Here is a 27,076-nt window from a genome sequence, read left to right as displayed (position 1 = left end):
CCAATATAATATGTCTGTGCTCTTCCAGTTCTGGCCTCTTGCGCATTACCAATTTTCATCGTTCCACAATGGCCTCCATTTTGCTTTAGCTTCAGTCATGAAATTCCATCACTACACCTGTCTACTTCTCTGCTTAAGACAGGACAGTGCTCAAACCTACCTCTTTGACCAAGGTTTTAATCACTTGTTCTGATACATCCTCGGTAATTAGGTGACAAATTTGTCTAATAGCACTCTTTTGAAGTGCCACAGGATATGTTGCTAAATTAAAGATTCTGTATAACTATAAATGATTGTTGTAGTTGTGTGTCTGCCTGAGCTATGATATTAAAAGCCAATCAGTTGAAGGTAAGAGTTTTCATCTGAACATGTTCACAATATCTTCTACTGGAAGAATGTTATGGGTATAAAATTCAAAAATTTGTAACTAGACTTCATCAAATTGGTGGAGCAGGACCTCAAAATATGCTTTGCTAATACAATGATATGGGGCAGCAGGTTGTCTTTATTCATTACCATTATTATCAGCTTGCTTAGAGCAAGCTAGCTGAAAACCTTCATAGGAATGTGCAGTGACAGAGTTTAAATATCTTCGGTCCAGTACCAAGGCACTATCTCTCAGGTTCGAATAAAAACTTAAGATGAAGAGGGGAAAGAGAGACATAATCCAGAAACATGAAAAATGACCTCCGAAGCATTTCAAATATTCCTTCTTGTGGTTCCCCACTGACAGGTTTGGCAGAATTAGAGAAAATGTGACTTAGTCACTGATGATTCCTTGAAAACCTTTTCTATAAGTCACAGCTAACTTCTGAACCAAATTTACAAGATATGTGAGCATGTAGATTCAGCAAATAATTAGGAAGAAAAATAATATATTGGCCTTTATTGTAAGGGGATGGAGTATACAAATAATGAAGTCTTGCTAAAGTGTGCAGGACTTTGGTGAGATGACACCTACTGCATGCCATTTTGGTCTCCTTATTTCAGGAGGGATATACTTGTATTAAAGGTAGTTTGGTGAGGGTTCACTAGTTTGCCTTCGAGGATAGGTTGAGAAGCATGGACCTCACTGAACTTTAGAACAACAAGAGCTGATCTTATTGAAATATTTAAGATTCTGAGCGTGCTTGACAGCATAGATGCAGAGAGGATGTTTCTTTCCCCTCATGGGGGAATCTAGAAGCAGGGAACAAGGGGCGTCATTCTCCGACCCCCCCGCCGGGTCGGAGAATGGCCGTTGGCCGCCGTGAATCCCGCCCCCGCCGAAGTCTCCGCTCCCGGAGATTGGGCGGGGGCGGGAATCCGGCCGCGCCGGTTGGCGGGACCCCCCACTGGATTCTCCGGCCCGGATGGGCCGAAGTCCCGCCCAGGAATTGCCTGTCCCGCCGGCGTAAATTAAACCTGGTATTTACCGGCGGGACCAGGCGGCGTGGGCGGGCTCTGGGGTCCTGGGGGGGGGCGCGGGGCGATCTGACCCCGGGGGTGCCCCCACGGTGGCCTGGCCCGCGATCGGGGCCCACCGATCCGCGGGGGGGCCTGTGCCGTGGGGGCACTCTTTCCCTTCCGCCTCCGCCACGGCCTCCACCATGGCGGAGGCGGAAGAGACTCTCCCCCACTGCGCATGCGCGGGAAACTGACAGCGGCCGCTGACGCTCCCGCGCATGCGCTGGGAAACTGACAGCGGCCGCTGACGCTCCCGCGCATGCGCCGCATTTCCGCGCCAGCTGGCGGGGCAACAACCGCCATTTCCGCCAGCTGGCGGGGCGGAAATCCCTCCGGCGTCGGCCTAGCCCCTCAATGTTGGGGCTAGGCCGCCAAAGGTGCGGAGACTTCCGCACCTTTGGGCCGGCGCGATGCCCATCTGATTGGCGCCGGCTTTGGCACCAGTCGGCGGGCATCCCGCCGTTGGGGGAGAATTTCGCCCATGGTTTGTGAGTGAGGGTCATAAAACTTTGGAATGCTCTATCTCAGAGAGCACTAGATGCTTGAGATCGACTGGTTGAGATGGACAGATTTTTGAACTATAGAGGAGTCCAGGATTTTGGGGAACAGGCAGGCAGGTGGATATGAGGTCTCAAGTCAAATTAACCATGATCTTATTGGATGGCAAAACAGGCTTGAGGGGCTGTATCACCTCCTCCTCTATTTCGTATACGCTTATGACAATAAAAGGCTCTGAATTCTATCTGCCTGTTGTTTTTGAAAACTCACCACTCTTCTTAGAAGTCCCCCTATACCAAAAAGGGACAACATTCTAAATGGTGATCAGGGATTCTCACTCCCCGACTCCGATGCAAGCTTCAGTGGGTGCTATTCAGGTCAAACTATATTTTCAAGTTATCCCCCGGTATAACCCATACCTTCACCGAAGATTTCATCTACTTACCACTTAGTAGGTTGATCCTGGGTCCCGCATTGCTAAGTAAGTAAAGTAGACTAATAACCACTGTTTCAGGTTAAAACTTTTAAGTTATTTTATTATTGTATATTTTTTTCCCTCTTTTTAAAAGATGCAATCACTGTCTTCACAGAAAAGTAAAAAGATCTTGCTTCTGGATCCTTCTGGTTGGTTGAAGGGACCTTCAGGCTCAACTTGACAATCAATCTTCTTTAAAGTCTGATCTTCTTTAGATGTATTCGCTGATGAGCTCGGTTGCTGTGTCCTGTCTTTCCCATGTACCGAGCGAGATATGAGAGCTGTCTCTGCTGGCTATCTCTGAGCTGAATCTGTCTACTCTTTAAATTCTAGTCTTCCTTAGATGTATTAGCTATTTTAGCTTGGCTGCTCTGCCCTGTCTCTTTCCCATGGCCGAGCTGACTGTAATCTGACTCTTGCTGCTTGTTCCTTCTCTGCTTCTCTCTCTGTCCCTCTGAGTTCTGGTTCTGGTTCTGGTTCCTGCTCTGGTCTCTCGGTTTATATTCTCTTTCTAACAATTAAGTTTTTATGACATTATTGTAAAGTAACTCTTGATTAACTTTGATTGTAAAAAGTATCTTTGATCTAAACAGTCTAATCCAACTAAGTATTCATTTTGACATGACTTCATCTCATAGATCTGATTACATTGTTTCCTTTGTGATGTTCAAAATGCTTTGACTTCAAGAAGTGTTACTTTTAATTCCTGTCATTTCTATAGTTTTATTTTCCAATTGTGTCCTCAGCTCAATTTTGACTTTGATTTTGGCTTTGAATTATGTTTCTCGTAGACGGATAGTCTCCAGTTTTCTTTAATTTACCTGGTATCAGCACATTTTCACACCTAGAAATATCACCAAATTCAACTGAACCTCATCCATTCTTTTCCAGATCCTTACTAAGATAGTTACTTTCAATGAAGGTGTGAGCCATTGTTTTTGGCTTCATTCAAAATCCTGTTTGTCTTGTTTGCTAAGGCTGCTTGACCAAGGGTATCTGCATTTTACAATCCTTCCCTGGCAGCTGCTGTTAACCCTTTGTGGGATCTTTCCCTGTATCCTCTCATGTTTCTCGCAGACCAGATATTGCCAGACTTCCATGTTTCAAATGACACATCTTTCCATATTTTCAATAACACTGTTGCCAAAAATTAAAACTCCTCAATTGCTCCCTCCTTCAATTACCTAATTGTCATTTAAAGTTTTCTACATCATCTACCCAGACTGCCTGTCTGGATAATCCATTCCATGTTTTAAACCAGGGGCTGGTTTAGCACAGTGGGCTAAACAGTTGGCTTGCAATGCAGAACAAGGCCAGCAGTGCGGGTTCAATTCCCGTACCAGCTTCCCCGAACAACCTCCCCGAACAGGCGTCGGAATGTGGCGACTAGGGGCTTTTCACAGTAACTTCATTGAAGGCTACTTGTGACAATAAGCAATTATTATTGTTGTTATTATTATTATTATGTGTTCACCACCTTCTGTGCAACATAGATGAACCAAAACTGAACATTCTAGTTAGATTTGTGCCTCTTGTTTCCTGAGAGGAGGTAGCTATGTGAGAGAGAAAAACTCTTCATATTTTCTTGATATTCATTTATTGCCCATTCCTAATTGTCCTTTAGAAAATGGCGGTGAACCACCGTCTGGAACTACGATCCATATGTGAAGGTGCTTGCAAAGCTGCTGTTCAGTCGGTATTTCCAGAATTTTGACCCAGTAGCAGTAAAGGTACAGTGATATTTTTTTTTAAGTCAGGATAGTGAGGAACTTGGAGTTACTGCTTTTCCCATGCACCTGCCCGTATCCATCCAGGTGGGAAAGATTACAAATTTGGGAGATTCTGTCAAAGATTTGCTGCAGTGCATCTTGTAGTCAGGTCAGAGGCGGACAGAGTAAATGTATTCCTCTTGTAGTTCAGCATATGATTTTCTGAATGCTCAGAGTGATTGACCTAAGGGTGTTTTAATTCTAGAGCCACAGAATGTCTGTTTTTTCAACTCATATAGAAACTAATCTCGCGTCAAATTCCAGTAATCTATTCCCACTGCTTTGGCCCCAAAGGGTTCGCTCTGTATTGGTATGCAAACCTAATTTTGATGGAAAAGTTGGACCATACCTCATATATGCAATTAATCTAGTAGACAGACTGGTAACTAGATCTCAAGGGCATGTGGGGTATAAAGGAAGTTCTGTTGAGATTAGTAGCTTAAAGCAACTTTCCAGCATGTTTTGAGTATTTGGGGAAGCTGAAATGCTTCATAAATTAAGAGAAATCCCAACTGAAACCACTTCAAGGTTTATTCTTCAGTAGCAAATGTTGGTTTGTGATTGCTCTGGGCATGATTTAACTCATACCAGGCCACATAGAGACACCAGGATATTCATTGCCAAGCTGATTAGGTCCCAGCTGGAATATGGTGGCCAATTCTGGACATAATACTTTGTGAAGGATGTCAAAGTCTCGGAGAAGGTTCAGAGGAGATTTACTTGAATGGTGTGAAGAATAAGAAACATCAGTTATGGAGAGGCATTGGAGAAACTTGGCTCCTTCGAACAGAGAGGGTTAAACGGAGAGCTGTTCAAAATCATGAAGCGTTTTGATGGGAATAAATAAGCATTCCAGTGGCAAATGGGTCAGTAATCAGAGGAGACAGATTTAATATAATTGTCAAAAGAACCAGATAAATTATAAGGAAAAATATTATTATCTAGTGATTTAGGATGATCTGGAATATACTCGCTGAACGGATGGGGGAAGCAGATTCATTATTCATTTTGAAAAGCAAATTGGATAAATATCTGACAGAGAACCTAGGACCTTAAACTAGTGGTCTGCTATGAATAAAGTCCTTGGGCGGGATTCTCCACGAACCGGCGGGGCGGGCCACTCCAGTGCCGAGGAGTGGTGTGAACCACTACGGTGTCAGGCCGCCCCGAAGGTATGGAATCCTCCGCACCTTCAGGAGCTAGGCCGGTGCTGGAGTGTTTGGCGCCGCGCCAGTCGGCGCGGACAGGCTTGACGCCACGCCAACCAGCGCCGAAGGGACTCCACCAGCCGGCACGAGTTGGCGCATGCGCGAGAGCGCCAGCGTGTGCTGGCATCATCCCAGCGCATGCGCAGGGGGATTCTTCTCCGCACCGGCCATGGCGGAGGTTGACAGTGTCTGGTGCGGAGGGAAAGAATGCCCCCACGGCCCAGGCCCGCCCACAGATCGGTGAGCCCCGATCACGGGCCAGGCCACCGTGGGGGCACCCTCCCCGGGGTCAGATCCCCCCATGCCCCCCCCGAGGACTCTGCAGGCCGCCCGTGGAACCAGGTCCCACCAGTAAGGACCTGTTGTGATTTACGCCGGCAGGAACAAGCGGCCACTCGGCCCATCACGGGCCGGAGAATCGCCGGGGGGGGGGGGGGGCTGCCAACGGCCCCCAACTGGCGCGGTGCGATTCCCGCCCTCGCCAAAAGCCCAGCACCGGAGAATTTGGCAGCCGGCGGGGGTGGGATTCATGCTGGCCCCCGGAGATTCTCCGACCAAGTGGTCTTTTTCACACTCTCTTTCTCACTGTCTCTCACTCTCTTTCTCACTGTCTCTCACTCTCTGTCATTCTCTCTCTCTCTCTCTCTCTCTCACTCTCTCAAATCCTCTCATTAACTCCCCCTCTCTCACACTCTGTGGCTATTTCCAGCTTGGGACAGAATACCACTTATGAATACTTGGACAGAACGTTGAGGAGCTTCAATCTTCTGGCATTGTCTCTGACCCTTTTTCCAGCAGTAAGTCTTTGAACGTTAATTTGGGTATGGAAAGACACAATTATAGTGCTATATGAAAGAAAAGGGCTTCACTTCACTCTTCAGGCATGGTAGGAGATCCACTGAAATCTCATCACTTTTTCCGTTCAACATCTGACTCAATTAAGACATTGAGATAAGTTGAAGCCTAACTCCATAATTTAGCATCACCAGGAGATGTTTATACAGGCAGGATTATGCGAAGATCAATCTCTCAGCAGTCTTGACGGAGCAAGTACCAAGCATTTGCTTCAAAACATAGGACAACTGAGTGATTGTATTGATGATTACTCAATATGTTGGTGGGGGTTTCTAATAGGCCTCTGATTTTCCTCTTTCATAGTAAATATTGTTCAGAAGAATTCAAACCAAGGCAATAACAATTATCCCAGTGAATTTATATTACACAAGGAAAGCTTTGAAACTTTTGTATGTAGATCTGTTGAATATGGCCACTGACAAGCACATAGTTGCTACATAAAGACAGAACCCAAAGTCATGGATCAAGAGTAGAATTTACACAGCTCTCCTCAGCGTGTTTGATTGCTTGGTTATGGAAGGAATTCTTGCTCCTGTTATACTTAATGAATTTGCACCTCAAATGACTCCTATGTTTGAAATAGTAAGAGTATAAAAACATAAAGACTAGGAGCAGGAGTAGGCAATTCAGTCCCTTCTCCACCATTCAATACAATCATGGCTGATCTCACCTTGGCCTCAACTCCACTTTCTTGCCCGTTCTCCATAACCCTTCAATCCATTACTTGTTTGGTGACTGCAGAGTACAATTGGTTTGGGCTGTGATATCGTAACATTCTTTAACTCTTTTCTAACATTTTTGTCCCAAGGTTTCTTCACCGGTTAATAGTATAAAATGCTGTTATTATCATAGCTTGTGGTAGAAAAAGCAATTGGAGAAATATGTTGGTGTATCTGTTCATGAAATGTGTTTGGTAAATCCAAAACATTGATAGACCAGAAGTAATCAATTGTTGAATCCCAGGTTTCTTTACCCGTCAGTCTGGCCTCAATAAAAGTCGAGATGGATTTGCAGGTATAACATTAGTTATTTTATTTAGCTTGCAAGCGTTCCTCAATTCTCAGGAGCACGAAGCACATTCTGCTCCATGGACTTCTGGAATCAAGTGAGGATATGGAACAAAGGAATCTGTACTGATACATTCAAATGGCATCAAGTTTCACATACACGATGCCCATAGGTCATCCTATATCCCTCCTGACCTGTTGATCTATTCTGATTGGCTCACTTCCAATCCCTTCCTCTGGCCCCTATTATCCAGCATCACTCTCGTAGACACACCTCTTCCTGCTTTTTCCATGCGGTCTGAAATCCTTTGTCTATGAACTAACCAGAATCAAAGTGGCCTATTTCTACATTACATTAACTAATATCTCTAAAGTAACTATTTTATATCACATTCGTCACAATGAGGTTCTTTCTTGTTACTCACAAGTTCATGTTTCATCTATGTAAACATGATGTGGAGATGCCAGTGTTGGACTGGAGTGAGCATAGCAAGAAGTCTTACAACACCAGGTTAAAGTCCAACAGTCCTTCCAGTCCAACTGGAAGAAGCAGTGCTCCGAAAGTTATGATTTGAAATAAACCTGTTGGACTTTAACCTGGTGTTGTAAGACTTCCATCTATGTAAGCAAATGGGGCGAGATTCCGTTTTCGGGTGCGGCACGGCCCCTTCAGCAGTGGGATCCTCCATCCTGGCAGCCGGCTAATGGGGGTTCTCATTGTGGGCACCCCCACGCCGATGGGAAATCTGCGGGCGTGAGTGCGCTGCCGGCGAAACGGAGGATCCCGCCATCAGAGAATCCAGCCCATGATATGAGATTTTAAGATTTTTCTCTTTTTTAGTTTTATTGTTCTATCTTTATTTCTGCTTGCATCATCAGTCAGTTTTATTCTCTGAACAAAGGTTCCCATTACACTCTCTGCTCAGATATGACAGTATGACAGTTCTCTAGGCATGTCCAAAGCCTTTGGGAAGCTATTATTTTGGGAAATAATAGGATTCTGCCTAACCGTACATATGAACATACATATTGTTGCTAACTTTGCCTTAGTTCAATTGCTCTGTTTTATTACCTTTGCTCTTGAGTCGCCAGGTATCTTTATGATACCGCCACGAGGTTCAAGTCCGAGTAATGATCAATAATCCAGTACACCAATTAGTAAGGTTTAAATCAAAGCACATTTATTATACACAGTAATCGCTACTCATGCACAAATTCTACGTCTAAGCTACTTCTATAACTAACAGGCCTATACTTAACTTGGAACTGGCCCACCAGGTCAGGGAAACATATGGCCTTTTGTTCAGGTTCTGAACCTGCGGGATTCGAAGTTGGTACAGATTGGTAGCTAGGAGCGCCTATCTCGTAGCGAGCGTTGAATTAAGACTTACGAGTTCGATCTTCACTGGAGTCACTGCACCGGTCACGGTCAATGTTGGTTCGTTGTTGCTGGGTGACCCGGGCAGGACGAAGAGCGCAAAGTGGCGGAGAGGAAGAGAAGAGAGAGCGATTTGAACTTGGGCCTCAGTTCTTATAGTCCCCAGGGGCTTCCCGCCTTTCGGGGTGGACCCTGTACCTGGTCCCAAGTGATTGGACTTTGTCCCAATCGCTTGGTTCGATTTTCTCCAATGCTGGAGCGGTTCCCTGATCGATGGGCGGACTTGAGGTGCTCGTTCACCTCATTTTGTGTAGGCTCCTGCTGGCACCGAAGAGTCTGGTTTTGCTTTGTGTGTCTAAATGTTGCTTATTGTTCCCGGGGATTGCTCATTACTATGCAGATGGCTGTTGTTTTGTTATACTGATGGTTGCCAGTATCGATATTGTCTGGCCTTTCCAGAGGTAAATACACAGCCAACTAGCAGCTGCTGGTTTTTGTCTTGTTGGCTGACTTTCCCATCAGCCTTTGCCGTTCGCCATTTTAAATCGGGAGTTGGCCATTTTAAGTGGCTACAATATGAATTAGGATCAGGAGTAGGTCATTCGGCCACTTGAGCCGGTTCCACTATTCATCAGCTGATTTGAATGTCACCTCAACTCCACATTCACCTTTCCTCCGTGCTAAGTGGGGGACCCCTTAATTTTAAACTGTGTCCCCTAGTTCATGTTTCTCCAACAAAGAACAAAGAAAAGTACAGCACAGGAACAGGCCCTTCGGCCCTCCAAGTCTGTGCCGACCATGCTGCCCGTCCAAACTAAAATCTTCTACACTTCCTGGGTCCGTATCCCATCCTATTCATGTATTTGTCAAGATGCCCCTTAAATGTCACTATCGTCCCTGCTTCCACCACCTCCTCCGGTAGCGAGTTCCAGGCACCCACTACCCTCTGTATAAAAAAAACTTGCCTCGTACATCTCCTCTAAACCTTGCCCCTCGCACCTTAAACCTATGCCCCCTAGTATTTGACCCCTCTACCCTGGGAAAAAGCCTCTGACTATCCACTTTGTCTATGCCCCTCATAATTTTGTAGACCTCTATCAGGTCGCCCCTCAACCTCCGTCGTTCCAGTGAGAACAAACCGAGTTTATTCAACTGTTCCTCATAGCTAATGCCCTCCATACCAGGCAACATTCTGATAAATCTCTTCTGCACCCTCTCTAAAGCCTCCAGATCCTTCTGGTAGTGTGGCGACCAGAATTGAACACTTTACTCCAAATGTGGCCTAACTAAGGTTCTATACAGCTGCAACATGACTTGCTAATTCTTATACTCAGTGCCCCGGCCAATGAAGGCAAGCATGCCGTATGCCTTCTTGACTACCTTCTCCATCTGTGTTGCCCCTTTCAGTGACCTGTGGACCTGTACACCTAGATCTCTCTGACTGTCAATACTCGAGGGTTCTACCATTCACTGTATATTCCCTACCTGCATTAGACCTTCCAAAATGCATTACCTCACTTTTGTCCGGATTAAACTCCATCTGCCATCTCTCCGCCCATGTCTCCAAACGATCTAAATCCTGCTGTATCCTCTGGCAGTCCTCATCGCTATCCGCAATTCCACCAACCTTTGTGTCGTCTGCAAACTTACGAATCAGACTGTCGTGTTGGGTGTTCTGATGTACAAACGATCCAACACGGCTGGAGATGGTGTAACTCAATTTTATTAACTACTCAACTGTAACAGCACACTGCTAACTCTGGTACATGCATTACCAGCTAATCTGTGGACCCTGTCCTATCATTATCTGGGTGAGGCACTCAGCACATGGTGAATGTCTGAGTGGCAGGCTCTGAGCTCGGTGCTCTGAGCTGGCTGCTGCTGGAATGAGCGGGAACTGTAGTGCCCCATGTTTTTATAGTGCGTGTGCTCTCACTGGTGATTGGTTGCGATGGTGTGTGTGTGTTGGTTGGTCCGACTGCATGTCCATCAGTGTGTGTGTGATTGCACCATGATATGCTGATCTAAATATCATGACATCCCCCCTTTTCGCAAAGAATATGCGCCTACATGATAATAAATAAATAAGTGTAGTGAGTGCATCTAATCATGTGTGTGCAATATTTACAACAATATGTACATGTGACTATACTATATACACAGGAAGGTGCCAGGTGCAAAAACTATGTTACACCAAGAACGAAACCAATGTTATTAACAAACAATAACAAAATCTTAAACAGTATGTCAAAAGTCTGAAACAGTATGTCAGAACAAGTCAGTGAGTCCAATATGAAAAGGTTCATAAATTAAGTCTCTCAGGTAGGCGACGAATTCGGGTTGACCGCCTCAAGGGTGGGTCAGGATCCACCGGCTGACGAACGGGCCGGGCCACAGTCGAGTGAGGAGGATGCAGGGTGTCCGGAAGGACAACAAAGTCCGTGCAGGGACAACAGGAGGGCATGGCACTGGTGCAGGATCACGTAGCAAGCGCGGAACCAGACGAAGGGCACGCCGATTGTGGCGGCGAATAGAGCCATCAGGCAGACGAACCAGGAACGAGCGGGGATCTATCTGTCGGAGAACCTCAGCGGTTGCCGACCAGCTGCCCTCCGGAAGGTGTATGCGGACATTATCTCCAGGTGCCAGGGCAGGAAGATCAGTCGCCCGAGCTTCATGTGTCGCCTTTTGTTGCTCACGCTGTTGCTGCATCCGCCGAAGTACCGGAGCATGGTCGAGGTCTGGGACGTGAATGGATGGCACAGTGGTCCTGAGGGTGCGACCCATAAGCAGCTGGGTCGGCGATAGGCCCGTGGACAGTGGGGCCAAGCGATAGGCCAGCAAGGCGAGGCAGAATTCAGATCCTGCATCCGCAGCCTTGCAGAGGAGCCCTTTTAACGATGTGGACGCCCTTTTCTGCTTTGCCATTCGACTGAGGATGCAGAGGACTGGACGTCACGTGTGTGAAAGCAGGGGCCATTGTCTGACATCACGGTGAGCGGAATGCCGTGGCGAGCAAAGGTCTCTGCAGGCCCGGATGACAGCCGATGACGTGGTGTCGTGCAGGCGTATGACCTCTGGATAGCTGGAAAAGTAGTCGATGATGATGATGTAGTCCCTGCCGAGCGCATGTAACAGGTCCACGCCCACCTTCCACCAGGGGGCGTGACCAACTCATGGGGCTGAAGGGTCTCACAGAGTTGTGCCGGCTGAAACCGCTGACCGGTGGGGCAATTGAGCACAGTGTTAGCAATGTCGTCACTTATTCCCGGCCAGTACACAGCCTCTCGGGCCCTCCGCCGGCACTTCTCAAAGCCGAGGTGGCCTTCGTGCAGTTGTTCTAAGACAAGCCGGTGCATTCTGTGTGGGATCACAATGCGGTCCAGCTTCAGGAGGACACCATCAATGACTGCCAAGTCGTCCTGAACGTTGTAAAACTGTGGGCATTGTCCCTTGAGCCACCCGTCCGTCATGTGGCACATCACACATTGCAGAAGGGGGTCGGCTGCAGTCTCACGTCGAATGTGGGCCAGGCGTGCATCAGTGGCCGGCAGATTGGCAGAAGTGAAGGCTACATGTGCTTCGACTTGGCAAACGAACCCCTCAGGGTCAGATGGCATGTTGACTGCCCTGGACAGAGCATCTGCTATGATGAGGTCCTTACCCGGGGTGTAGACAAGTTGAAAGTCGTACCTCCGGAGTTTGAGCAGAATGCACTGGAGCCGAGGGGTCATATCATTGAGGTCCTTTTGAATGATGCCAACCAGCGTGTGATGGTCAGTCTCCACAGTGAACTGGGGAAGGCCATACACATAGTCGTGGAACTTGTCAACGCCAGTCAACAGGCCTAGGCACTCTTTTTCAATCTGCGCATAGCGCTGCTCTGTGGGAGTCATGGCCCGTGACGCATAGGCGACTGGGGCCCATGATGAGGCGTCATCCCGTTGCAGGAGGACCGCCCCAATGCCGGACTGGCTGGCGTCAGTCGAGATTTTTGTCTCCCTTGCAGGATCGAAAAACGCCAGTACCGGGGCGGTGGTGAGCTTGACCTTGAGCTCCTCCCATTCACGCTGGTGGGTGGGAAGCCACTGGAATTCCGTTGTCTTCCTGACAAGGTGCCGGAGTGCTGTAGTGTGGGAAGCAAGGTTAGGGATGAACTTCCCCAGGAAGTTGACCATTCCGAGAAAGCGTAGCACCGCCTTCTTGCCTGTGGGCTACTGCATGGCCGTGATGGCTGCCACCTTGTCGGCATCCAGCCGCACCCCCAACCGGGAGATGTGGTCCCCCAGGAACTTCAGCTCGGTTAAGACGCAGGCCCTGGTCCCATATCCGTTTAAAGACGCGCTGGAGGCGACTGATGTGCTCCTGCGGTGTGGTGGACCAAATAATGACGTTGTCTACATAGACGCGCACCCCTTCAATGCCCTCCATCATCTGTTCCATGATGCGATGGAACACTTCAGAGGCCGATATGATGCCAAATGGCATCCTATTATAGCAGTATCTGCCAAATGGACTGTTGAAAGTGCATAGCTTCCTGCTGGACTGATCCAATTGAATCTGCCAGAAGCCCTTTGAGGCATCGAGCTTGGTGAATATTTTTGCCCGAGCCATCTCGCACGTGATCTCCTCACGTTTGGGTATGGGGTAGTGTTCCCTCATTATGTTGCGATTTAAGTCTTTCGGATGTATACAGATCCGGAGCTCGCCGGAAGGCTTCTTGACGCACACCATGGAGCTGACCCATGGAGTCGGCTCCGTTACCCGGGAAAGCACTCCTTGGTCCTGAAGGTCCTGCAGCTGCTGCTTGAGGCGGTCCTTGAGGGGTGCTGGGACCCTGCGAGGTGCATGAACTACCGGGGTGGCATCCTGTTTAAGCCGGATTTTGTACGTGTAGGGCAGTGTGCCCATGCCCTCGAAAACATCCTGGTTGTGCGTGAGGATTGAGTTGAGCTGTGCCCTAAAGTCTGCATCTGGGAAATCGGACGTGCCTTCTGGAGAAAGAGAGTGTACACGCCGAACGAGGTGGAGGATTTTGCACGCCTGTGCGCCTAGCAGAGACTCCTTTGAGGAGCCCACGATTTTGAATGGGAGTATGGCTTTACGTGAGTTGTGTGTCACTTCGAGCTGGCACGACCCCGGGGCGGTGATGACGCTGCCATTATAGTCAATGAGTTGACAGTTGGATGGCAGAATAGGTGGTTTAACCTTCAGGGTCTGGAATGCTGACCATGAGAGGAGATTGGCGGAGGCACCAGTGTCCAGGCGGAATCTGATCTGGGATCGGTTGACCGTCAGGGTGGCACACCACTCGTCGTCCGGATCAATGCTGTGCACTGACAGCGGCTGGTGCTTTCGACTCGGGGACAGCTTGTTCTTGTTGATGACAGCAACGTGGAAGGGGTCCCTGTCCTCCGTGTCACTGGTCTGTGTGATGTCGGGATCAGACTCGGTGAACGTGGGTTGAATTGCCCGAATGTTTCTGCGAGGCTGGTAAAAGGGGAACGAGTTCGCAGGGTGAGCTGCTCGACAGCAGGCAGCATAGAGACCCAACCTGCCACAGCGTAGGCATTGTCGCGCTTTGGCAGGACATTGCCGCTTTAAATGGACGGACCCACAGTTGCCGCACGTCGTGACGTCAGTGCATTCGTTGCGCCACCGCGCATGCGCGGTGCGGTCATCGCGTTCCTCTGCGTCAGCATCCCCTCTTTTGGCGCGTACAAGCGTGGGAGGCCTCGGAAAGCGCGCAAAATAGCCGGCCTCCTACAGGCCGCGCCCGGGAGATACTTGATCGCCTGGACCCGCTCCGCCTCATGGGGCCCGTGCCGCACCATTTCGGCCGCCTGGATGTGTGAGTACCGGCTGGTGGCGTTCTCATGCAGGACGCAGGTCTCGATGGCAGTCGCCGGGGGGGGCTCCTTATCTGGGGGGGGGGCCTCCTTATCTGGAGGGGGGCTCCTTATCTGTGGGGGGGGCTCCTTATCTGGGGGGGGCTCCTTATCTGGGGGAGGGTCCTTATCTGGGGGGGGCCTCCTTATCTGGCAATTTAGCATGGCCAATCCACCTAATCTGCACACTTTTGGGTTGTGAGGGTGAAACCCACACAGACATGGGGAGAATATGCAAACTCCACACTGACAGTGGCCCAGGGCTGGGATCGAACCCGGGTCCTCAGGCCTTCTGAAACTACATCTACCGGTTCCCCTTTATCCACAGCTCATGTGACTCCTTCAAGGGACTCCAATAAATTGGTTAAACATTATTTCCCCTTCACAAAACCATGTTGGTTCTGCCTAATTGCCCTGCTATCATATCTTTAATAATGGCTTCTAACATTTTCCCTATAACAAATGTTAAGCTAACTGCTTTATGACTCCCTCCCTTTTTGAATCTAATGGAGCCTTCCCTGGATCTAGAGCATTTTGGAAAATTAAAACCAATGTATTAACTATTTTTTTAAAAACCAGGAGGAAGACCCAGGGATTTGTTAGCCCACACTCCTCACAATTTTCTCAATATCACTTCCCTGGTGATTGTAATTTGCCTCAGTTCCTCCCTCCTTTCTATTTCCTGATTTACAGCTACTTTTGGAATGTTACTTCTGTCCTCTATAGTGAAGACCGATGCAAAATACCTGTTCAATTTATCTGTCATCTCCTTACTTTCCATTATTAATTCTCCAAACTCACTTTCTATCGGAGCAACACTCATTTTGTTAATTCTTCTCTTATTTAAAATATCTATAGAAACTCTTATCATCTGTCTTTATATTTCTAGCTAGCTTTCTCCCATATTCCCTACTTATTAATCTTTTTGCCATTCTTTGCAGTTCTCTATACTCTGCCCAATCGTCTGTCCTACCATTCATCGTTGTGCATTTGTATGTTTTTTTCTTTAAGTTTGATACCGTCTTTAACTTTTTTAGTTAATCACGGATGGTGGCTTCTCCTCTTGGAAGTTTTCTTTCTCATTGGAATGTATCTATTCTTTGCATTCTAAAATATCTGTTTAAAAGTCTGCCACTGCATTATCTATGGACCGATCCCTTAAAACTCATGTGTTCGTTAGTAGCTGAGGTCAAAGCACCGATCCTTGCAGTACCCTGCTAGTTACAGCCTGCCAATCCAAAAAGTCCTATTTATTTCTGCTCCCTATTTGTTTTCTGTCCGCTAACCAAACTTCAATCCATGCTCATATTATACCCTAAATCCCATGAGTCTCATTTTGTAATAACCTCTTGTTACTGAAAGCAGATTGAAAACCCAAATACACTGCTTTCCTCTTCACCTTACTGGTTGCATCCTCAAAAAGTCTAACAAACAGAATTTCCTTTTCATGAATCTGTGCTAATGCTGACATGATTTTCTAAGTGCCCTGTTACAGTGTCCCAAACAATAGATTACACAATTTTCCCTTTCACTGATGTTAGACTAACTGGACAATAGCTCTCTGTTTTCTCTTTTCCTTTCTTATTTAGTGGGATTATGTTTGCTATCTTCCGATCCTTGGCATAGTTCTAGAATCTAAGGAATTCTGGAAGATCAAAGCCACTGCGTCCACTATCTCTGAAGCTACCTCTTTTTAAGCCTTAGGATACAGATCATCAGATCCAAGGGATTTCTTGTCACTTAGTTCCGTTAATTTCTCCGGTACTGTTTCTTTACTTCTACTGATTTCTTTAAGTTAGAACCATTGAATCATAGAATTTACAATGCAAAAGGAGGCCATTTGGCCCATCAAGTCTACACCGGCCCTTGAATGAGCATCCTACTTAAGCCCACACATCCACCCTATCCACGTAACCAGTAACCCCACCTAACCTTTGGACACTATGGGTAAATTTAGCATGGTCAATCTACCTAACCCGCACATCTTTGGACTGTGGGAGGAAACCGGAGCACCCGGAGGAAACCCACGCAGACATGGGGAGAACGTACAGACTCCGCACAGACAGTGAACCACTCCGGGATTCGGACTCGGGTCCCTGGTGCTGTGAAGCAACAGTGCTAACCACTGAGCTACCACATCTCCTTATTCTCTTAAGTTCCTTATGCTCACTTGACCATTCATTCTCTTTTATTTTGGGAATAACTTTTGTGTCTCCTACCATGAAGACACAGTATTTGTTTAATATTTCCATTTTCACCATTATAATTTCACCTGCCTGTTTTAGTTCACATTTACTAATTAGTCCACATTTACTTTTTTAATTAATCTCATCCTATTTACATAGAAAAGTTTATAATTTGTCTTTTGTCTCGTGTTCATGCTCCAATATCTTGTACTATATTGAGTTTGAATTTCTTTCTCAAAGCTAATGGATTTCTTGTACTATTGCTCAAGGCACATCAATAGGTTTTCTAGCAACAGGTTTCATATACCACGTTCTGCTCAATGCATTAAATGACTTTTGGAGTACCTGTATATTAATATTTCTAATCAAAAGTTAGTTGTTTTTTAAAAATGTATTCCTTTTTGGGATGTGGACCAGACCAGCATTTGTTACCTATCCTTATTCACCCTTGAGGAGGCGGAACTGAGCTGCTGCCTTGAACAGCTGCAGCCCAAGTGGGGTAGCTGTTGCGTAGGGACCTCCAGAATTTTGACCCAGTGACAATGAACATTGTATTTCCAGGTCAAGATGGTGCGTGCCTTGCAGGGGAACATTGCAGGGGCAGCACGGTAGCCTTGTGGATAGCACAATTGCTTCACAGCTCCAGGGTCCCAGGTTCGATTCTGGCTTGGGTCACTGTCTGTGCGGCGTCTGCACGTCCTCCCCGTGTGTGCGTGGGTTTCCTCCGGGTGCTCCGGTTTCCTCCCACAGTCCAAAGATGTGCAGGTTAGGTGGATTGGCCATGATAAATTGCCCTTAGTGACCAAAAAGGTTAGGATGGGTTATTGGGTTAAGGGGATAGGGTGGAAGTGAGGGCTTAAGTGGTTCGGTGCAGACTCGATGGGCCGAATGGCCTCCTTCTGCACTGTATGTTCTATGTTCTATACTGTTGACTGTGTTCCCATCTGCTGCAAGGTCACGATTTTGGAAGGTGCTATCGAAGGAGGCTTGATGAGTTGCTGCAGTGCATCTTATATATGGTACGCATAGCTGATACTGTGTGTTAGTGGTGGAGGGAGTGAATATTTAAGGTGGGGTGGGGTGCCAATCAAGTAGACTGTGTGTCCTGGGTGGTATGTAGCTTCTTAATTGGTGTTGGAGCTCCACTCAAGTGGAGAGTATTTCATGACTTGTGCCTTGCAGATGGTGGACAAGCTTTGGGAAGCTTTCCGGCCTCTGACCTGTTCTTATAGCCACAGTATCTATATGGCTGGTCCACTTAAGTTTCTAGTCAGTAGTAACCCCCAGCAACAATAATGCCAATGAATATCTGTAGGAGATGAAATGAAATGAAAATCGCTTATTGTCACAAGTAGTTACAAATGAAGTTACTGTGAAAAGCACCTCGTCGGCACATTCCAGGGCCTGTTCGGGGAGGCTGGTACGGGAATGGTTTAATTCTTTCTCATTGGAGATGGTCATTGCCTTGTATTTCTGAAGTGTGAATGTTGTATGCCACTCATCAGTCCAAACTTGAATGTTATCTGGGTATTTCCTCTCATGAACGCGGATTGTTTCTGTCAATGAGAAATTGCAAAAGATCATTATGCAATCATCAGAAAACATTCCCACTTCTGACCTAATGATGGTGTTACAAAGTTGTGGCAACCTGTAATGATTAAAGGAAATTTGAACTCCTAGTTATTAACTGAAAGAACTGCACCATAATATTTCACATTTAGAATCTTAGATTTACTGTGCAGAAGGAGGCCATTCATCCCATCAATTCTGCACCGGCCCTTGGAAAGAGCACCTAACTTAAGTTCATGCCTCCACCCTCTCCCCGTAACCCAGTAATTCAACCTATCCTTTTTTGTCATTAAGGGGCAATTTATCATGACCAATCAACCTAATCTGCACATCTTTTGACTGTAAGAGGAAACCGGAGCATCCAGAGGATACCCACGCAGACATGGGGAGGAAGTGCAAACTCACAGGCCGGAATTGAACCTGGGTCCCTGGTGCTGTAAGGCAGCAGTGCTAACCACTGTGCCACCGCGCCGCCCCCAGAAAATATTTAACGTACAGAGAACGTACAGACTCCGCACAGACAGTGACCCAAGCCGGGAATCGAACCTGGGGCCCTGGAGCTGTGAAGCAATTGTGCTAACCACCATGCTACCGTGCTGCCCATATATGCCTTTTCAGCCAAGACATGCTATTGGTAGTGAACTTAATTTTCTGCCCCACAATACATATCCTGTTGACCTTGTAACTGGACACAAGGGATCGATTAAACAGATGCTGCTGTGTCTGTACAGGCTGTGTTGTATTAGAGAACAAGAAGGAGAACAGCTGGAAGCAAGGATGCCAATGATGGAGTAATTCAAAATCAGGAATGTGCAAGAGGCCAGAAGTGGAGGAGTACAGAGATCGCAGAAGGTCATAGGGTGGGAGAACACTACAGAGACAGCAGGAATATCAATTGATGCAGCATAGATGTTGGCATATAATTTGACCATGGAACCTCCAAAATCCTTCCAAAAACAGTGTTTCCCTATGCGCTCAGTGAAATGTTGATGTGGGTGAAATGTGAAATAAAAGTAACACTGGTAATTCATATTAAGTTAATCTAGCACTGTTCATTGAATAAATTAATTGTTCAAGGATATCTTTAATCACAATGAAAGCATTTCGAAACCCATCAAATTCATTGTCTTTGACATTCAATGCAAATAGTTCATTGAATTTATTCCTGGCAACACTTTCGCTATAGCACAATCGTAAGGTTCCCATTCTGGATCATATGTGTTGCTTCACCCTCAGAATCATCCATAAGACCATAAGACATAGGAGCGGAAGTAAGGCCATTCAGCCCATCGAGTCCACTCCACCATTCAATCATGGCTGATTTCAACTCCATTTACCCGCTCTCTCTCTCCATAGCCCTTAATTCCTTGAGAAATCAAGAATTTATCAACTTCTGTCTTAAAGACACTCAACGTCCCGGCCTCCACCGCCCTCTGTGGCAATGAATTCCACAGACCCACCACTCTCTGGCTGAAGAAATTTCTCCTCATCTCTGTTCTAAAGCGACTCCCTTTTATTCTAAGGCTGTGCCCCCGGGTCCTAGTCTCCCCTGCTAATGGAAACAACTTTCCTACATCCACCCTATCTAAGCCATTCATTATCTTGTAAGTTTCTATTAGATCTCCCCTCAACCTCCTAAACTCCAATGAATATAATCCCAGGATCCTCAGACGTTCATCGTATGTTAGGCCTACCATTCCTGGGATCATCCGTGTGAATCTCCGCTGGACCCGCTCCAGTGCCAGTATGTCCTTCCTGAGGTGTGGGGCCCAAAATTGCTCACAGTATTCTAAATGGGGCCTAACTAATGCTTTATAAAGCTTCAGAAGTACATCCCTGCTTTTATATTCCAAGCCTCTTGAGATGAATGACAACATTGCATTTCCTTTCTTAATTACGGACTCAACCTGCAAGTTTACCTTTAGAGAATCCTGGACTAGGACTCCCAAGTCCCTTTGCACTTCAGCATTATGAATTTTGTCACCGTTTAGAAAATAGTCCATGCCTCTATTCTTTTTTCCAAAGTGCAAGACCTCGCACTTGCCCACGTTGAATTTCATCGCCATTTCTTGGACCACTCTCCTAAACTGTCTAAATCTTTCTGCAGCCTCCCCACCTCCTCCATACTACCTGCCCCTCCACCTATCTTTGTATCAACGGCAAACTTAGCCAGAATGCCCCCAGTCCCGTCATCTAGATCGTTAATATATAAAGAGAACAGCTGTGGCCCCAACACTGAACCCTGCGGGACACCACTCGTCACCGGTTGCCATTCCGAAAAAGAACCTTTTATCCCAACTCTCTGCCTTCTGCCTGACAGCCAATCGTCAATCCATGTTAGTACCTTGCCTCGAATACCATGGGCCCTTATTTTACTCCGCAGTCTCCCGTGAGGCACCTTATCAAAGGCCTTTTGGAAGTCAAGATAGATAACATCCATTGGCTCTCCTTGGTCTAACCTATTTGTTATCTCTTCAAAGAACTCTAACAGGTTTGTCAGGCACGACCTCCCCTTACTAAATCCATGCTGACTTGTCCTAATCTGACCCTGCACTTCCAAGAATTTAGAAATCTCATCCTTAACAATGGATTCTAGAATCTTGCCAACAACCGAGGTTAGGCTAATTGGCCTATAATTTTCCATTTTTTTCCTTGTTCCCTTCTTGAACAGGGGAGTTACAACAGCGATTTTCCAATCCTCTGGGACTTTCCCTGACTCCAGTGACTTTTGAAAGATCATAACTAACGCCTCCACTATTTCTTCAGCTATCTCCTTTAGAACTCTAGGATGTAGCCCATCTGGGCCCGGAGATTTATCAATTTTTAGACCTCTTAGTTTCTCTAGCACTTTCTCCTTTGTGATGGCTACCATATTCAACTCTGCCCCTGACTCTCCGGAATTGTTGGGATATTACTCATGTCTTCTACTGTGAAGACTGACGCAAAGTACTTATTCAGTTCCTCAGCTATTTCCTTGTCCCCCATCACAAAATTACCAGCGTCATTTTGGAGCGGCCCAATGTAACAATCCCTTCCAAACAGACCTCTCTTTCCATTGAATTCGATATTCTGCAGTTTTAGAATTATCTGATGACAACTTTTGTACTAATAGCATCCCACAATTTGATGATGAAACCTCTCCTGCCCGTCACCGTAAAATCTCATAACGTGGTTCTGTGTGCAATTGTTACATAATGCACCTGAGAAGCACGATGGAATATTTTACTATGCTAGATAAATGAAAGTTGCCGTTAATGCTTAGAATAATACTGACTATATTTTCCTTTCAATTCCGATCATTATAAGTTATATCATTGTCCACATTAGCCTCTAAAACCAATGGTATACAGCCAAGGAGTGTGAAAAATATGTTAAGTAGGTATCTTGAATTTATAAACAATCAGACATTTCTTTCTCTGCAATTTACTTTATATCATTTATTTCTGCAACTAAGTGCTTCATGTTCTGATGTTGATGTTTGCCACAATGGTAATGGCAGTGATTGGAAACTCAGCTGTATCGGAAAATCATCCACAAACACCACTTTGTGTTGCATTGGAGACGCCGAGTATCCAGCAGCCTTGATGAAATGCAATGCTCAAACAACAAGAAGTTTCTTTAACTATACTGTCAGCAGCCCTCAGTAAAACACTGCCTGACAGCATCTGATTCCTGTAAATCTGTCCAAAGTTACACAACCAAAATGCATGCTGAATGGAAAATTTAACACTCAATGTCTTGGAATCCACATAGGTCTTGACGTTAGATTTTAGAATTTGCTTGAGCAGAATGGGCAATTAGTTGTGTCCGGGCAAGCAACACTGTCAAATTAACTTTGTTAAAATGATAGCTGACGGCTAATTACTTAGCAATAATTAATTGCAATAGTGTTTTTCATTTTGCTTCTGAATTCTTTCATCAGAATTAATTTGTGACCAGCTCAGAGTGTGGCCAACTGGCACTGAGCCCTGTGGTCATTAGCTTCAATCAAACTCCATGAATATTGCGAATTACTAATTGTCAGAAAATTTAGCCATTGCATCATATCCCCTTTTATTGAAGGGAAAATTCAGAGAATTTTTTTAAATTATGAATTTAGAGTACCCAATTATTTTTTTTCCAATTAAGGGGCAATTTAGAATGGCCAATCCACCTAACCAGCACATCTTTGGGTTGTGGGGGTGAAACCCACGCAGACATGGGGAGAATGTGCAAACTCCACACGGACAGTGACCCAGGGCCAGGATTAAAACCTGGGTCCTCTGCACCGTAATCCAGTGCTAACCACTGCGCCACATGCCGCCCTAGAAGATTCAGAGAAATCACATTACAAGGGAATGTTGGAGGTACAATTTAAAGTTAAATCCAGTAAATGATGGTCTCCTGCACACAATTTTTATATTGGAGAAGCCAGTTGAGTTTGATTTGCTATCTGGACTTCAAGCACTACTTGTTTGACTTGCAAGCATTATAATCTAACCTTCCTTCTACTATTCCTCATCTTTCTACTGTAATTTATACTGAATGATGTATTTAATCCACAATCTGTTGTCGTAGAAAACTTTATAACACGGCGGTACATCAAGTTTTGCATTATTTCTCCAGGTTCAACATTAGAGTGTACATCATGTGCCTTTTAACCATGTCATCCACTTATAATCCACAGCTGTGCTTTTTATTATAAACTGGTAAGAAATATAAAGTCAGATTTTAATCCAGCCAATTTTAATCCAGCCGACTGCACACTCCTGCTGCATTTTAAGTTAGCACAGCACAAACACACCATTGAATCATAGCATGAAGCAGCAATGTGGCTGGAAGAGGCAAAAGTAAGAAAATGTTTTAATTTCTGGAACTGTTTCTTGGAACAGGACTCTCCTTCAAGCCCCCCCCCCCCCCCCCCTCCGGCCTCCACTCCTCTATGATCTTGCATCTCCTTTCTTCAATTAAGAGTGATGGACAACTAACTTCTTGGAGAACAATGCAATTTAAATTCTTTTCCCTTTTCTCTTCCTGAGTAAATTGTCAAAGTATTAAATCTAGAGTGAATGGAATAATTTTACCTCAGGAAATGTTGAACAGCCCTTTAACTGAAACCCTTGAGTGATTAGTACAAGTCTTCACTACACACTGGCTGGTATTAAGTTTCGTGAAGAAAATACTGATAACTCGCTCTCCTGCTGTGTTTGTACATAGCATTGCTGGGAAATAATATTAAAATATCACCTTGGGCTATGTGTGCATGGAGGGACCCAGAGCTCTGAAGTGACAGCAGGTAGGAAATATGTTTATGCAATGAACTTCTAAATGATTGTGGCATGTACAAAGCCTTTCTCCTGATAATTGTTTATATTTGAAAAAATCAGGAATTGGAAGTGAAGATCTTATTACATATAGTAGAGAGAGGTGCACAATGCATTATAACCTGAATTTTCTGTGTCTGGGGCAGGCACGTGCCGAACCCAGAAGTGCATAAAATTACACAAGACGTCGGATCGCTTCCCAACTTGGCTGTTGGTGGAAGTGTGCGTGAATTAGACGCACGCCTGCCAACAAGTAAAGGGCCAATTAAGGCCATTAAAAGTCCAATCTGCAGGGCATGGGGGTGGCAGTAATGGAGGATTTATCTCTGGTGGTGCGGTTTGCAAGTCAAGAGGAGTTAGCGGAGAAGTATGAATTTGTACATTCGAAGGCATTCAGATACTTGCAAGTTCGGAATTTTCTAGGAGGATTTTCCGAACTGCCTGGTGTTGCTACCATCAGCATTACTGGAGAGGGTACTGTCATTAGCAGTGGCGGAGGAGGGGAGTACTTAAGGAATTTGCGTTTGTTTTGGGATGTTTATTTGGTTTGTATTTTTGTATTTATATATTAAAAAATATTCAATAAAAATATTTTAGAATGAAAAGTCCAATCTGCATGGATTTTATGCTGCTTGTGTGATTTTTGGCGCATAGCGCGGGCAAAACTGGTGGGTGCTCATTATGATTTCTTCATTTCCTCACCTGAGGGTGGGATAAAAGGCTCCCAGAGCAGCAGCAGTTTCTCTGTGATAAAGTGTGTAGCTGTAAATATATACAGTTTAGTTTGAGTTTCCTTGTTATTGTGTAATATTCGATATGTCAGGACTTCCCTCGAAAGTTTAATTGAGGACATTGTTCCAGCATTTGCACGGCATTAGTCCTCTGCATCTGCTCCAATGGAGGTAAGGTACTTTGCTGGGGGGGAACCTCCTCTGAGGAGGAAGAGAGGGGCAGATGGGAGAGGAAGCCGGTTGAGTGCAGGCAGCATCCCTGGCAGAGGCTTATAAGAAGAGAGGCAGGAGGGGGGCAAGGCAGGAGGGGACTCTGAATACGCCACTACCCAGTGGCTAAAGTATACAGACAACTACCTGAAAATATCTGAGGTCCTGTGCCACAGGACGCTACACCTCTCCAGGGACACAGTGACAGCCTTTTGCGACATGATAGGTCCTGAAATTGCCTTCAACTACATGGGGTCACCTCATGCTGGTGATGTTGAAGGTCACAGTAGCCCTCAACTTCTACACCTTCAGTTCATTTCAGTGGGGGATCTGAGTGGTGTCTCACAATCAGCGGCACACAGTTGTGTCAAGCTAGTGATCGATACCATCTTCAGACATGCTCACATTTTCATCAACTACTGGACAGACGAGTGAAGTCTGGCAGAGAGAGCATGAGGAGTGCAGCAATGGCTGGGTTTCCCCACATCGAGGGTGTAACAGACTCCATGCAGGTGGCAGAGCCCCAGCAGGAGAGCCAGGAGCTTTCATCAACAGAAAGGGGTACCACTTGATGAATGTGCAGACAGTCTATGACCACAGGACACAGAGTTTGTCAGTTATGTGCCCATTATCCAGGGAGCTCCTACGATTCATGTATCTTCTGGCACTCCCTGGTACCAAGGCTTTTTCGGGCTCTTGCAAGATTGGATGGATGGCTCCTGGGTGCCCAGGGCTATCCCTTGAAGAGCTGGCTGATGACCCCACTCCGTCATCCAAGAACTGAGGCAGAGGAGACATATAACAGGAGTCATGTATCCACAAGAGTGATGGTGGAGAGGACCATCGGGCTGGTCAAGATGCACTTATAATGCCTTGACCAATCCACGGGATCATTCCAATATCTGCCAAACCGTGTTTCCCTCATAGTTGTCACATGCTGTGCCCTGCATCATCTAGCTCTGACAAGGGGAGGGGGAAATCAGTGGAGGCTGAGGAGAACAACGCAGGACTACAGGCCAGGAAGGATGACTCCAGTGATGGGTCGGAGGATGAACATGGTGTTATGGGTGAGGTTTTTCAGAACCCCAAAATGTATCATGGAGTTCAACCAACCTCTCCCCTTAATGTATTTGTTGCTTTTCCTAGCACACGGCTTGATCCCTAGGTGTGGGATTACAATTATGGACACGTGGGTTTTAAAACACAAAACAACGTTTATTCCATGAACTCAACTTATATTCTTAAATAAACATTGGATCTCTTAACACCCCTTACTTCAAAGATAGCTCAGAAAATATTGCAACAGTAAATAATTCCTTAAAATGTTCCTTCAAACTTCCAAGAGACTTAACACCTTTAAACAGAATCACATCAGGTTAAAGGCTTTACCATTATGAGTTTAAATCACCCAAATGATCCAGAGATAGTCTTTCATGGCAGAGATCCAGCTCACTGCAAACACAGACACTCCCCAAACTCTTTTTCTCCAAACTGCAGCTCTCTGGAAACACACAGACACACAAAAGCTGCTTTTCAAAACTGCAGCTCTCTGGAAACACCCAGACACATACAAGGTCTTTTTCCAACTGCAAAACTAAAAAGCAAAATGGCTGACCTGACCTCCGCTCCACCCACTCTCTGACATCACTGTTTTCTTAAAGGTACATTGCTTAAACATCCACGTCTTAAAGGTACTCTCACATGACGCCTCCCCCCCACGAAAAAAAAATAAACCATCAACTTCAAGATGGTTTCATTTTTCACTTTTGCACCATCCACTAAGAAATGCACACAGTAAATATACCTTTTTGTCTTTTTAAAAAAACAACACATGCAAACAGGTATACTAATATAATCCATTTTTCGATGTTCTTCTTCCTCCAACCGAAATCCTTCTCTATTGACAGTCTGTTTGAACAAAGTCTCTGCACGATCCATCCATTCCTCTACTCCTCGGCATTCCTCTTTAGAATCAGATACTTTAGTTCAATCTGACCACAGAGTCGCTTGTAATTCTCCAATACAGGAGCATTGGTGATCACAGCTTTCGGGCAGTCAAATGCCTGTTCAAAGTCTGCTGTCCATTGAAATTTTTTACATTTCTTCAGCAAGTTCATCAGTGGAGCAATCACGCTAAAAAACCTTTGCACAACTGTTCGATCAAAGCCATTCATGCTAAGAAATCGCATTATTTCCCTCCAGTGCACCCAACTGGAGCTCCTCACAGACCGCATGGTTCGGTTGGAGCAGCAATTGGATGCACTTAGGAGCATGCAGGTGGCGGAAAGCGTCATAGATCGCAGTTATGTAAATGTGGTCACACCCAAGGTGCAGGCAGAGAAATGGGTGACCACCAGAAAGGGCAGGCAGTCAGTGCAGGAATCCCCTGTGGTTGTCCCCCTCTCGAACAGGTATACCCCTTTGGATACTGTCGGGGGGGATAGCCTATCAGGGGAAAACAGCAGCAGCCAGAGCAGTGGCACCACGGCTGGCTCTGATGTTCAGAAGGGAGGGTCAAAGCGCAAAAGAGTAATAGTAATAGGGGATTCTATA

General features: G+C 45.9%; 1 protein-coding gene across 2 annotated transcripts in view; it reads left to right on the top strand.

Moving 5' to 3' along the window:
• Window positions 1-27,076, top strand: part of LOC140398093 (regulator of microtubule dynamics protein 3-like) — a 583,369-nt gene that overhangs the window by 326,749 nt on the left and 229,544 nt on the right. The window lies entirely within an intron of this gene.

Source organism: Scyliorhinus torazame, chromosome 2 (assembly GCF_047496885.1).
Source record: "Scyliorhinus torazame isolate Kashiwa2021f chromosome 2, sScyTor2.1, whole genome shotgun sequence".
NCBI lineage: Eukaryota > Metazoa > Chordata > Chondrichthyes > Carcharhiniformes > Scyliorhinidae > Scyliorhinus > Scyliorhinus torazame.
Note: the sequence above shows the minus strand (reverse complement) of the source record. Positions and strands in the feature narration are given on the sequence as shown.